The following is a 10,694-nucleotide window of genomic DNA, read 5'->3' on the forward strand; positions in this document are numbered from 1 at the left end:
CCCACCACTCAGCCTGTGTCTCACCACTCAGTCTGTGTGCCACCACTCAGTCTGTGTCCCACCACTCAGTATGTGTCCCACCACTCAGTCTGTGTCCCACCACTCAGTCTGTGTCCCACCACTCAGTCTGTGTCCCACCACTCAGCTTGTGTCCCACCACCCCAGTCTGTGTCCCACCACTCAGCCTGTGTCTCAGCACTCAGTCTGTGTCTCACCACTCAGTCTGTGTCTCACCACTCAGTCTGTGTCCCACCACTCAGCCTGTGTCTCACCACTCAGACTGTGTCTCACCACTCAGTCTGTGTCCCACCACTCAGTCTGTGTCCCACCACTCAGTCTGTGTCTCACCACTCAGTCTGTGTCTCACCACTCAGTCTGTGTCCCACCACTCAGTCTGTGTCTCAGCACTCAGTCTGTGTCTCACCACTCAGTCTGTGTCCCACCACTCAGTCTGTGTCTCACCACTCAGTCTGTGTCTCACCACTCAGTTTGTGTCCCACCACTCAGCCTGTGTCTCACCACTCAGCCTGTGTCCCACCACTCAGTCTGTGTCCCACCACTCAGGCTGTGTCTCAGCTCTCAGTCTGTGTCCCACCACTCAGTCTGTGTCTCACCACTCAGTCTGTGTCTCACCACTCAGGCTGTGTCTCACCACTCAGTCTGTGTTTCACCACTCAGTCTGTGTCTCACCACTCAGTCTGTGTCCCACCACTCAGGCGGTGTCTCAGCTCTCAGTCTGTGTCCCACCACTCAGTCTGTGTCTCACCACTCAGTCTGTGTCTCACCACTCAGTCTGTGTCTCACCACTCAGTCTGTGTCTCACCACTCAGACTGTGTCTCACCACTCAGTCTGTGTCCCACCACTCAGCCTGTGTCTCACCACTAAGTCTGTGTCCCACAACTCAGTCTGTGTCTCACCACTCAGTCTGTGTCTCACCACTCAGTCTGTGTCTCACCACTCAGTCTGTGTCTCACCACTCAGTCTGTGTCTCACCACTCAGCCTGTGTCTCACCACTCAGCCTGTGTCCCACCACTCAGTCTGTGTCTCACCACTCAGCCTGTGTCTCACCACTCAGTCTGTGTCCCACCACTCAGTCTGTGTCCCAACACTCAGTCTGTGTCTCACCACTCAGTCTGTGTCTCACCACTCAGCCTGTGTCCCACCACTCAGTCTGTGTCTCACCACTCAGTCTGTGTCCCACCACTCAGTCTGTGTCTCACCACTCAGTCTGTGTCTCACCACTCAGTCTGTGTCCCACCACTCAGTCTGTGTCCCACCACTCAGTCTGTGTCTCACCACTCAGTCTGTGTCTCACCACTCAGTCTGTGTCTCACCACTCAGTCTGTGTCTCACCACTCAGTCTGTGTCCCACCACTCAGCCTGTGTCTCACCACTCAGTCTGTGTCCCACAACTCAGTCTGTGTCTCACCACTCAGTCTGTGTCTCACCACTCAGTCTGTGTCTCACCACTCAGTCTGTGTCTCACCACTCAGCCTGTGTCTCACCACTCAGTCTGTGTCTCACCACTCAGTCTGTGTCTCACCACTCAGTCTGTGTCCCACCAATCTGCCTGTGTCTCAGCACTCAGCCTGTGTCTCACCACTCAGTCTGTGTCCCACCCCTCAGTCTGTGTCCCAACACTCAGTCTTTGTCCCACCACTCAGTCTGTGTCCCACCACTCAGCTTGTGTCCCACCTCTCAGTCTGTGTCCCGCCACTCAGCCTGTATCTCAGCACTCAGTCTGTGTCCCACCACTCAGTCTGTGTCCCACCACTCAGCCTGTGTCTCACCACTCAGTCTGTGTCCCACAACTCAGTCTGTGTCTCACCACTCAGTCTGTGTCTCACCACTCAGTCTGTCTCACCACTCAGTCTGTGTCTCACCACTCAGTCTGTGTCCCACCACTCAGCCTGTGTCTCACCACTCAGTCTGTGTCCCACAACTCAGTCTGTGTCTCACCACTCAGTCTGTGTCTCACCACTCAGTCTGTGTCTCACCACTCAGTCTGTGTCTCACCACTCAGCCTGTGTCTCACCACTCAGTCTGTGTCTCACCACTCAGTCTGTGTCTCACCACTCAGTCTGTGTCCCACCAATCAGCCTGTGTCTCAGCACTCAGCCTGTGTCTCACCACTCAGTCTGTGTCCCACCCCTCAGTCTGTGTCCCAACACTCAGTCTTTGTCCCACCACTCAGTCTGTGTCCCACCACTCAGCTTGTGTCCCACCTCTCAGTCTGTGTCCCACCACTCAGCCTGTATCTCAGCACTCAGTCTGTGTCTCACCACTCAGTCTGTGTCTCACCACTCAGTCTGTGTCCCACCACTCAGTCTGTGTCCCACCACTCAGCCTGTGTCTCACCACTCAGTCTGTGTCTCACCACTCAGTCTGTGTCCCACCTACGAGTCTGTGTCCCACCACTCAGCCTGTGTCCCACCACTCAGCCTGTGTCTCCCCACTCAGCCTGTGTCTCACCACTCAGTCTGTGTCTCACCACTCAGTCTGTGTCTCACCACTCAGTCTGTGTCCCACCACTCAGCCTGTGTCTCACCACTCAGTCTGTGTCCCACAACTCAGTCTGTGTCTCACCACTCAGTCTGTGTCTCACCACTCAGTCTGTGTCTCACCACTCAGTCTGTGTCTCACCACTCAGCCTGTGTCTCACCACTCAGTCTGTGTCTCACCACTCAGTCTGTGTCTCACCACTCAGTCTGTGTCCCACCAATCTGCCTGTGTCTCAGCACTCAGCCTGTGTCTCACCACTCAGTCTGTGTCCCACCCCTCAGTCTGTGTCCCAACACTCAGTCTTTGTCCCACCACTCAGTCTGTGTCCCACCACTCAGCTTGTGTCCCACCTCTCAGTCTGTGTCCCGCCACTCAGCCTGTATCTCAGCACTCAGTCTGTGTCTCACCACTCAGTCTGTGTCCCACCACTCAGCCTGTGTCTCACCACTCAGTCTGTGTCCCACAACTCAGTCTGTGTCTCACCACTCAGTCTGTGTCTCACCACTCAGTCTGTGTCTCACCACTCAGTCTGTGTCTCACCACTCAGCCTGTGTCTCACCACTCAGTCTGTGTCTCACCACTCAGTCTGTGTCTCACCACTCAGTCTGTGTCCCACCAATCTGCCTGTGTCTCAGCACTCAGCCTGTGTCTCACCACTCAGTCTGTGTCCCACCCCTCAGTCTGTGTCCCAACACTCAGTCTTTGTCCCACCACTCAGTCTGTGTCCCACCACTCAGCTTGTGTCCCACCTCTCAGTCTGTGTCCCGCCACTCAGCCTGTATCTCAGCACTCAGTCTGTGTCCCACCACTCAGTCTGTGTCCCACCACTCAGCCTGTGTCTCACCACTCAGTCTGTGTCCCACAACTCAGTCTGTGTCTCACCACTCAGTCTGTGTCTCACCACTCAGTCTGTCTCACCACTCAGTCTGTGTCTCACCACTCAGTCTGTGTCCCACCACTCAGCCTGTGTCTCACCACTCAGTCTGTGTCCCACAACTCAGTCTGTGTCTCACCACTCAGTCTGTGTCTCACCACTCAGTCTGTGTCTCACCACTCAGTCTGTGTCTCACCACTCAGCCTGTGTCTCACCACTCAGTCTGTGTCTCACCACTCAGTCTGTGTCTCACCACTCAGTCTGTGTCCCACCAATCAGCCTGTGTCTCAGCACTCAGCCTGTGTCTCACCACTCAGTCTGTGTCCCACCCCTCAGTCTGTGTCCCAACACTCAGTCTTTGTCCCACCACTCAGTCTGTGTCCCACCACTCAGCTTGTGTCCCACCTCTCAGTCTGTGTCCCACCACTCAGCCTGTATCTCAGCACTCAGTCTGTGTCTCACCACTCAGTCTGTGTCTCACCACTCAGTCTGTGTCCCACCACTCAGTCTGTGTCCCACCACTCAGCCTGTGTCTCACCACTCAGTCTGTGTCTCACCACTCAGTCTGTGTCCCACCTACGAGTCTGTGTCCCACCACTCAGCCTGTGTCCCACCACTCAGCCTGTGTCTCCCCACTCAGCCTGTGTCTCACCACTCAGTCTGTGTCTCACCACTCAGTCTGTGTCTCACCACTCAGTCTGTGTCCCACCACTCAGTCTGTGTCCCACCACTCAGCCTGTGTCTCACCACTCAGTCTGTGTCTCACCACTCAGTCTGTGTCCCACCACCGCGTCTGTGTCCCACCACTCAGCCTGTGTCCCACCACTCAGCCTGTGTCTCCCCACTCAGCCTGTGTCTCACCACTCATTCTGTGTCTCACCACTCAGTCTGTGTCTCACCACTCAGTCTGTGTCCCACCACTCAGTCTGTGTCCCACCACTCAGGCTGTGTCTCAGCTCTCAGTCTGTGTCCCACCACTCAGTCTGTGTCTCACCACTCAGTCTGTGTCTCACCACTCAGGCTGTGTCTCACCACTCAGTCTGTGTTTCACCACTCAGTCTGTGTCTCACCACTCAGTCTGTGTCCCACCACTCAGGCGGTGTCTCAGCTCTCAGTCTGTGTCCCACCACTCAGTCTGTGTCTCACCACTCAGTCTGTGTCTCACCACTCAGTCTGTGTCTCACCACTCAGTCTGTGTCTCACCACTCAGTCTGTGTCTCACCACTCAGTCTGTGTCCCACCACTCAGCCTGTGTCTCACCACTAAGTCTGTGTCTCACCACTCAGTCTGTGTCTCACCACTCAGCCTGTGTCTCACCACTCAGCCTGTGTCCCACCACTCAGTCTGTGTCTCACCACTCAGCCTGTGTCTCACCACTCAGTCTGTGTCCCACCACTCAGTCTGTCTCACCACTCAGTCTGTGTCTCACCACTCAGTCTGTGTCTCACCACTCAGCCTGTGTCCCACCACTCAGTCTGTGTCTCACCACTCAGTCTGTGTCCCACCACTCAGTCTGTGTCTCACCACTCAGTCTGTGTCTCACCACTCAGTCTGTGTCCCACCACTCAGTCTGTGTCCCACCACTCAGTCTGTGTCTCACCACTCAGTCTGTGTCTCACCACTCAGTCTGTGTCTCACCACTCAGTCTGTGTCTCACCACTCAGTCTGTGTCCCACCACTCAGCCTGTGTCTCACCACTCAGTCTGTGTCCCACAACTCAGTCTGTGTCTCACCACTCAGTCTGTGTCTCACCACTCAGTCTGTGTCTCACCACTCAGTCTGTGTCTCACCACTCAGCCTGTGTCTCACCACTCAGTCTGTGTCTCACCACTCAGTCTGTGTCTCACCACTCAGTCTGTGTCCCACCAATCTGCCTGTGTCTCAGCACTCAGCCTGTGTCTCACCACTCAGTCTGTGTCCCACCCCTCAGTCTGTGTCCCAACACTCAGTCTTTGTCCCACCACTCAGTCTGTGTCCCACCACTCAGCTTGTGTCCCACCTCTCAGTCTGTGTCCCGCCACTCAGCCTGTATCTCAGCACTCAGTCTGTGTCCCACCACTCAGTCTGTGTCCCACCACTCAGCCTGTGTCTCACCACTCAGTCTGTGTCCCACAACTCAGTCTGTGTCTCACCACTCAGTCTGTGTCTCACCACTCAGTCTGTGTCTCACCACTCAGTCTGTGTCTCACCACTCAGTCTGTGTCTCACCACTCAGCCTGTGTCTCACCACTCAGCCTGTGTCCCACCACTCAGTCTGTGTCTCACCACTCAGCCTGTGTCTCACCACTCAGTCTGTGTCCCACCACTCAGTCTGTCTCACCACTCAGTCTGTGTCTCACCACTCAGTCTGTGTATCACCACTCAGCCTGTGTCCCACCACTCAGTCTGTGTCTCACCACTCAGTCTGTGTCCCACCACTCAGCCTGTGTCTCACCACTCAGTCTGTGTCTCACCACTCAGTCTGTGTCCCACCTACGAGTCTGTGTCCCACCACTCAGCCTGTGTCCCACCACTCAGCCTGTGTCTCCCCACTCAGCCTGTGTCTCACCACTCAGTCTGTGTCTCACCACTCAGTCTGTGTCTCACCACTCAGTCTGTGTCCCACCACTCAGTCTGTGTCCCACCACTCAGCCTGTGTCTCACCACTCAGTCTGTGTCTCACCACTCAGTCTGTGTCCCACCACCGCGTCTGTGTCCCACCACTCAGCCTGTGTCCCACCACTCAGCCTGTGTCTCCCCACTCAGCCTGTGTCTCACCACTCATTCTGTGTCTCACCACTCAGTCTGTGTCTCACCACTCAGTCTGTGTCCCACCACTCAGTCTGTGTCCCACCACTCAGGCTGTGTCTCAGCTCTCAGTCTGTGTCCCACCACTCAGTCTGTGTCTCACCACTCAGTCTGTGTCTCACCACTCAGGCTGTGTCTCACCACTCAGTCTGTGTTTCACCACTCAGTCTGTGTCTCACCACTCAGTCTGTGTCCCACCACTCAGGCGGTGTCTCAGCTCTCAGTCTGTGTCCCACCACTCAGTCTGTGTCTCACCACTCAGTCTGTGTCTCACCACTCAGTCTGTGTCTCACCACTCAGTCTGTGTCTCACCACTCAGTCTGTGTCTCACCACTCAGTCTGTGTCCCACCACTCAGCCTGTGTCTCACCACTAAGTCTGTGTCTCACCACTCAGTCTGTGTCTCACCACTCAGCCTGTGTCTCACCACTCAGCCTGTGTCCCACCACTCAGTCTGTGTCTCACCACTCAGCCTGTGTATCACCACTCAGTCTGTGTCCCACCACTCAGTCTGTCTCACCACTCAGTCTGTGTCTCACCACTCAGTCTGTGTCTCACCACTCAGCCTGTGTCCCACCACTCAGTCTGTGTCTCACCACTCAGTCTGTGTCCCACCACTCAGTCTGTGTCTCACCACTCAGTCTGTGTCTCACCACTCAGTCTGTGTCCCACCACTCAGTCTGTGTCCCACCACTCAGTCTGTGTCTCACCACTCAGTCTGTGTCTCACCACTCAGTCTGTGTCTCACCACTCAGTCTGTGTCTCACCACTCAGTCTGTGTCCCACCACTCAGCCTGTGTCTCACCACTCAGTCTGTGTCCCACAACTCAGTCTGTGTCTCACCACTCAGTCTGTGTCTCACCACTCAGTCTGTGTCTCACCACTCAGTCTGTGTCTCACCACTCAGCCTGTGTCTCACCACTCAGTCTGTGTCTCACCACTCAGTCTGTGTCTCACCACTCAGTCTGTGTCCCACCAATCTGCCTGTGTCTCAGCACTCAGCCTGTGTCTCACCACTCAGTCTGTGTCCCACCCCTCAGTCTGTGTCCCAACACTCAGTCTTTGTCCCACCACTCAGTCTGTGTCCCACCACTCAGCTTGTGTCCCACCTCTCAGTCTGTGTCCCGCCACTCAGCCTGTATCTCAGCACTCAGTCTGTGTCCCACCACTCAGTCTGTGTCCCACCACTCAGCCTGTGTCTCACCACTCAGTCTGTGTCCCACAACTCAGTCTGTGTCTCACCACTCAGTCTGTGTCTCACCACTCAGTCTGTGTCTCACCACTCAGTCTGTGTCTCACCACTCAGTCTGTGTCTCACCACTCAGCCTGTGTCTCACCACTCAGCCTGTGTCCCACCACTCAGTCTGTGTCTCACCACTCAGCCTGTGTCTCACCACTCAGTCTGTGTCCCACCACTCAGTCTGTCTCACCACTCAGTCTGTGTCTCACCACTCAGTCTGTGTATCACCACTCAGCCTGTGTCCCACCACTCAGTCTGTGTCTCACCACTCAGTCTGTGTCCCACCACTCAGTCTGTGTCTCACCACTCAGTCTGTGTCTCACCACTCAGTCTGTGTCTCACCACTCAGTCTGTGTCCCACCACTCAGTCTGTGTCCCACCACTCAGTCTGTGTCTCACCACTCAGTCTGTGTCTCACCACTCAGTCTGTGTCTCACCACTCAGTCTGTGTCTCACCACTCAGTCTGTGTCCCACCACTCAGCCTGTGTCTCACCACTCAGTCTGTGTCCCACAACTCAGTCTGTGTCTCACCACTCAGTCTGTGTCTCACCACTCAGTCTGTGTCTCACCACTCAGTCTGTGTCTCACCACTCAGCCTGTGTCTCACCACTCAGTCTGTGTCTCACCACTCAGTCTGTGTCTCACCACTCATTCTGTGTCCCACCAATCAGCCTGTGTCTCAGCACTCAGCCTGTGTCTCACCACTCAGTCTGTGTCCCACCCCTCAGTCTGTGTCCCAACACTCAGTCTTTGTCCCACCACTCAGTCTGTGTCCCACCACTCAGCTTGTGTCCCACCTCTCAGTCTGTGTCCCGCCACTCAGCCTGTATCTCAGCACTCAGTCTGTCTCACCACTCAGTCTGTGTCTCACCACTCAGTCTGTGTCCCTCCACTCAGCCTGTGTCTCACCACTCAGTCTGTGTCCCACAACTCAGTCTGTGTCTCACCACTCAGTCTGTGTCTCACCACTCAGTCTGTGTCTCACCACTCAGTCTGTGTCTCACCACTCAGCCTGTGTCTCACCACTCAGTCTGTGTCTCACCACTCAGTCTGTGTCTCACCACTCAGTCTGTGTCCCACCAATCAGCCTGTGTCTCAGCACTCAGCCTGTGTCTCACCACTCAGTCTGTGTCCCACCCCTCAGTCTGTGTCCCAACACTCAGTCTTTGTCCCACCACTCAGTCTGTGTCCCACCACTCAGCTTGTGTCCCACCTCTCAGTCTGTGTCCCACCACTCAGCCTGTATCTCAGCACTCAGTCTGTGTCTCACCACTCAGTCTGTGTCTCACCACTCAGTCTGTGTCCCACCACTCAGTCTGTGTCCCACCACTCAGCCTGTGTCTCACCACTCAGTCTGTGTCTCACCACTCAGTCTGTGTCCCACCTACGAGTCTGTGTCCCACCACTCAGCCTGTGTCCCACCACTCAGCCTGTGTCTCCCCACTCAGCCTGTGTCTCACCACTCAGTCTGTGTCTCACCACTCAGTCTGTGTCTCACCACTCAGTCTGTGTCCCACCACTCAGTCTGTGTCCCACCACTCAGCCTGTGTCTCACCACTCAGTCTGTGTCTCACCACTCAGTCTGTGTCCCACCACCGCGTCTGTGTCCCACCACTCAGCCTGTGTCCCACCACTCAGCCTGTGTCTCCCCACTCAGCCTGTGTCTCACCACTCATTCTGTGTCTCACCACTCAGTCTGTGTCTCACCACTCAGTCTGTGTCCCACCACTCAGTCTGTGTCCCACCACTCAGGCTGTGTCTCAGCTCTCAGTCTGTGTCCCACCACTCAGTCTGTGTCTCACCACTCAGTCTGTGTCTCACCACTCAGGCTGTGTCTCACCACTCAGTCTGTGTTTCACCACTCAGTCTGTGTCTCACCACTCAGTCTGTGTCCCACCACTCAGGCGGTGTCTCAGCTCTCAGTCTGTGTCCCACCACTCAGTCTGTGTCTCACCACTCAGTCTGTGTCTCACCACTCAGTCTGTGTCTCACCACTCAGTCTGTGTCTCACCACTCAGTCTGTGTCTCACCACTCAGTCTGTGTCCCACCACTCAGCCTGTGTCTCACCACTAAGTCTGTGTCTCACCACTCAGTCTGTGTCTCACCACTCAGCCTGTGTCTCACCACTCAGCCTGTGTCCCACCACTCAGTCTGTGTCTCACCACTCAGCCTGTGTCTCACCACTCAGTCTGTGTCCCACCACTCAGTCTGTCTCACCACTCAGTCTGTGTCTCACCACTCAGTCTGTGTCTCACCACTCAGCCTGTGTCCCACCACTCAGTCTGTGTCTCACCACTCAGTCTGTGTCCCACCACTCAGTCTGTGTCTCACCACTCAGTCTGTGTCTCACCACTCAGTCTGTGTCCCACCACTCAGTCTGTGTCCCACCACTCAGTCTGTGTCTCACCACTCAGTCTGTGTCTCACCACTCAGTCTGTGTCTCACCACTCAGTCTGTGTCTCACCACTCAGTCTGTGTCCCACCACTCAGCCTGTGTCTCACCACTCAGTCTGTGTCCCACAACTCAGTCTGTGTCTCACCACTCAGTCTGTGTCTCACCACTCAGTCTGTGTCTCACCACTCAGTCTGTGTCTCACCACTCAGCCTGTGTCTCACCACTCAGTCTGTGTCTCACCACTCAGTCTGTGTCTCACCACTCAGTCTGTGTCCCACCAATCTGCCTGTGTCTCAGCACTCAGCCTGTGTCTCACCACTCAGTCTGTGTCCCACCCCTCAGTCTGTGTCCCAACACTCAGTCTTTGTCCCACCACTCAGTCTGTGTCCCACCACTCAGCTTGTGTCCCACCTCTCAGTCTGTGTCCCGCCACTCAGCCTGTATCTCAGCACTCAGTCTGTGTCCCACCACTCAGTCTGTGTCCCACCACTCAGCCTGTGTCTCACCACTCAGTCTGTGTCCCACAACTCAGTCTGTGTCTCACCACTCAGTCTGTGTCTCACCACTCAGTCTGTGTCTCACCACTCAGTCTGTGTCTCACCACTCAGTCTGTGTCTCACCACTCAGCCTGTGTCTCACCACTCAGCCTGTGTCCCACCACTCAGTCTGTGTCTCACCACTCAGCCTGTGTCTCACCACTCAGTCTGTGTCCCACCACTCAGTCTGTCTCACCACTCAGTCTGTGTCTCACCACTCAGTCTGTGTATCACCACTCAGCCTGTGTCCCACCACTCAGTCTGTGTCTCACCACTCAGTCTGTGTCCCACCACTCAGTCTGTGTCTCACCACTCAGTCTGTGTCTCACCACTCAGTCTGTGTCTCACCACTCAGTC

The sequence above is a fragment of the Lampetra planeri genome, chromosome 39, assembly GCF_965212315.1.
Source record: "Lampetra planeri chromosome 39, kcLamPlan1.2.h2, whole genome shotgun sequence".
In the NCBI taxonomy this organism is placed as follows: domain Eukaryota; kingdom Metazoa; phylum Chordata; class Hyperoartia; order Petromyzontiformes; family Petromyzontidae; genus Lampetra; species Lampetra planeri.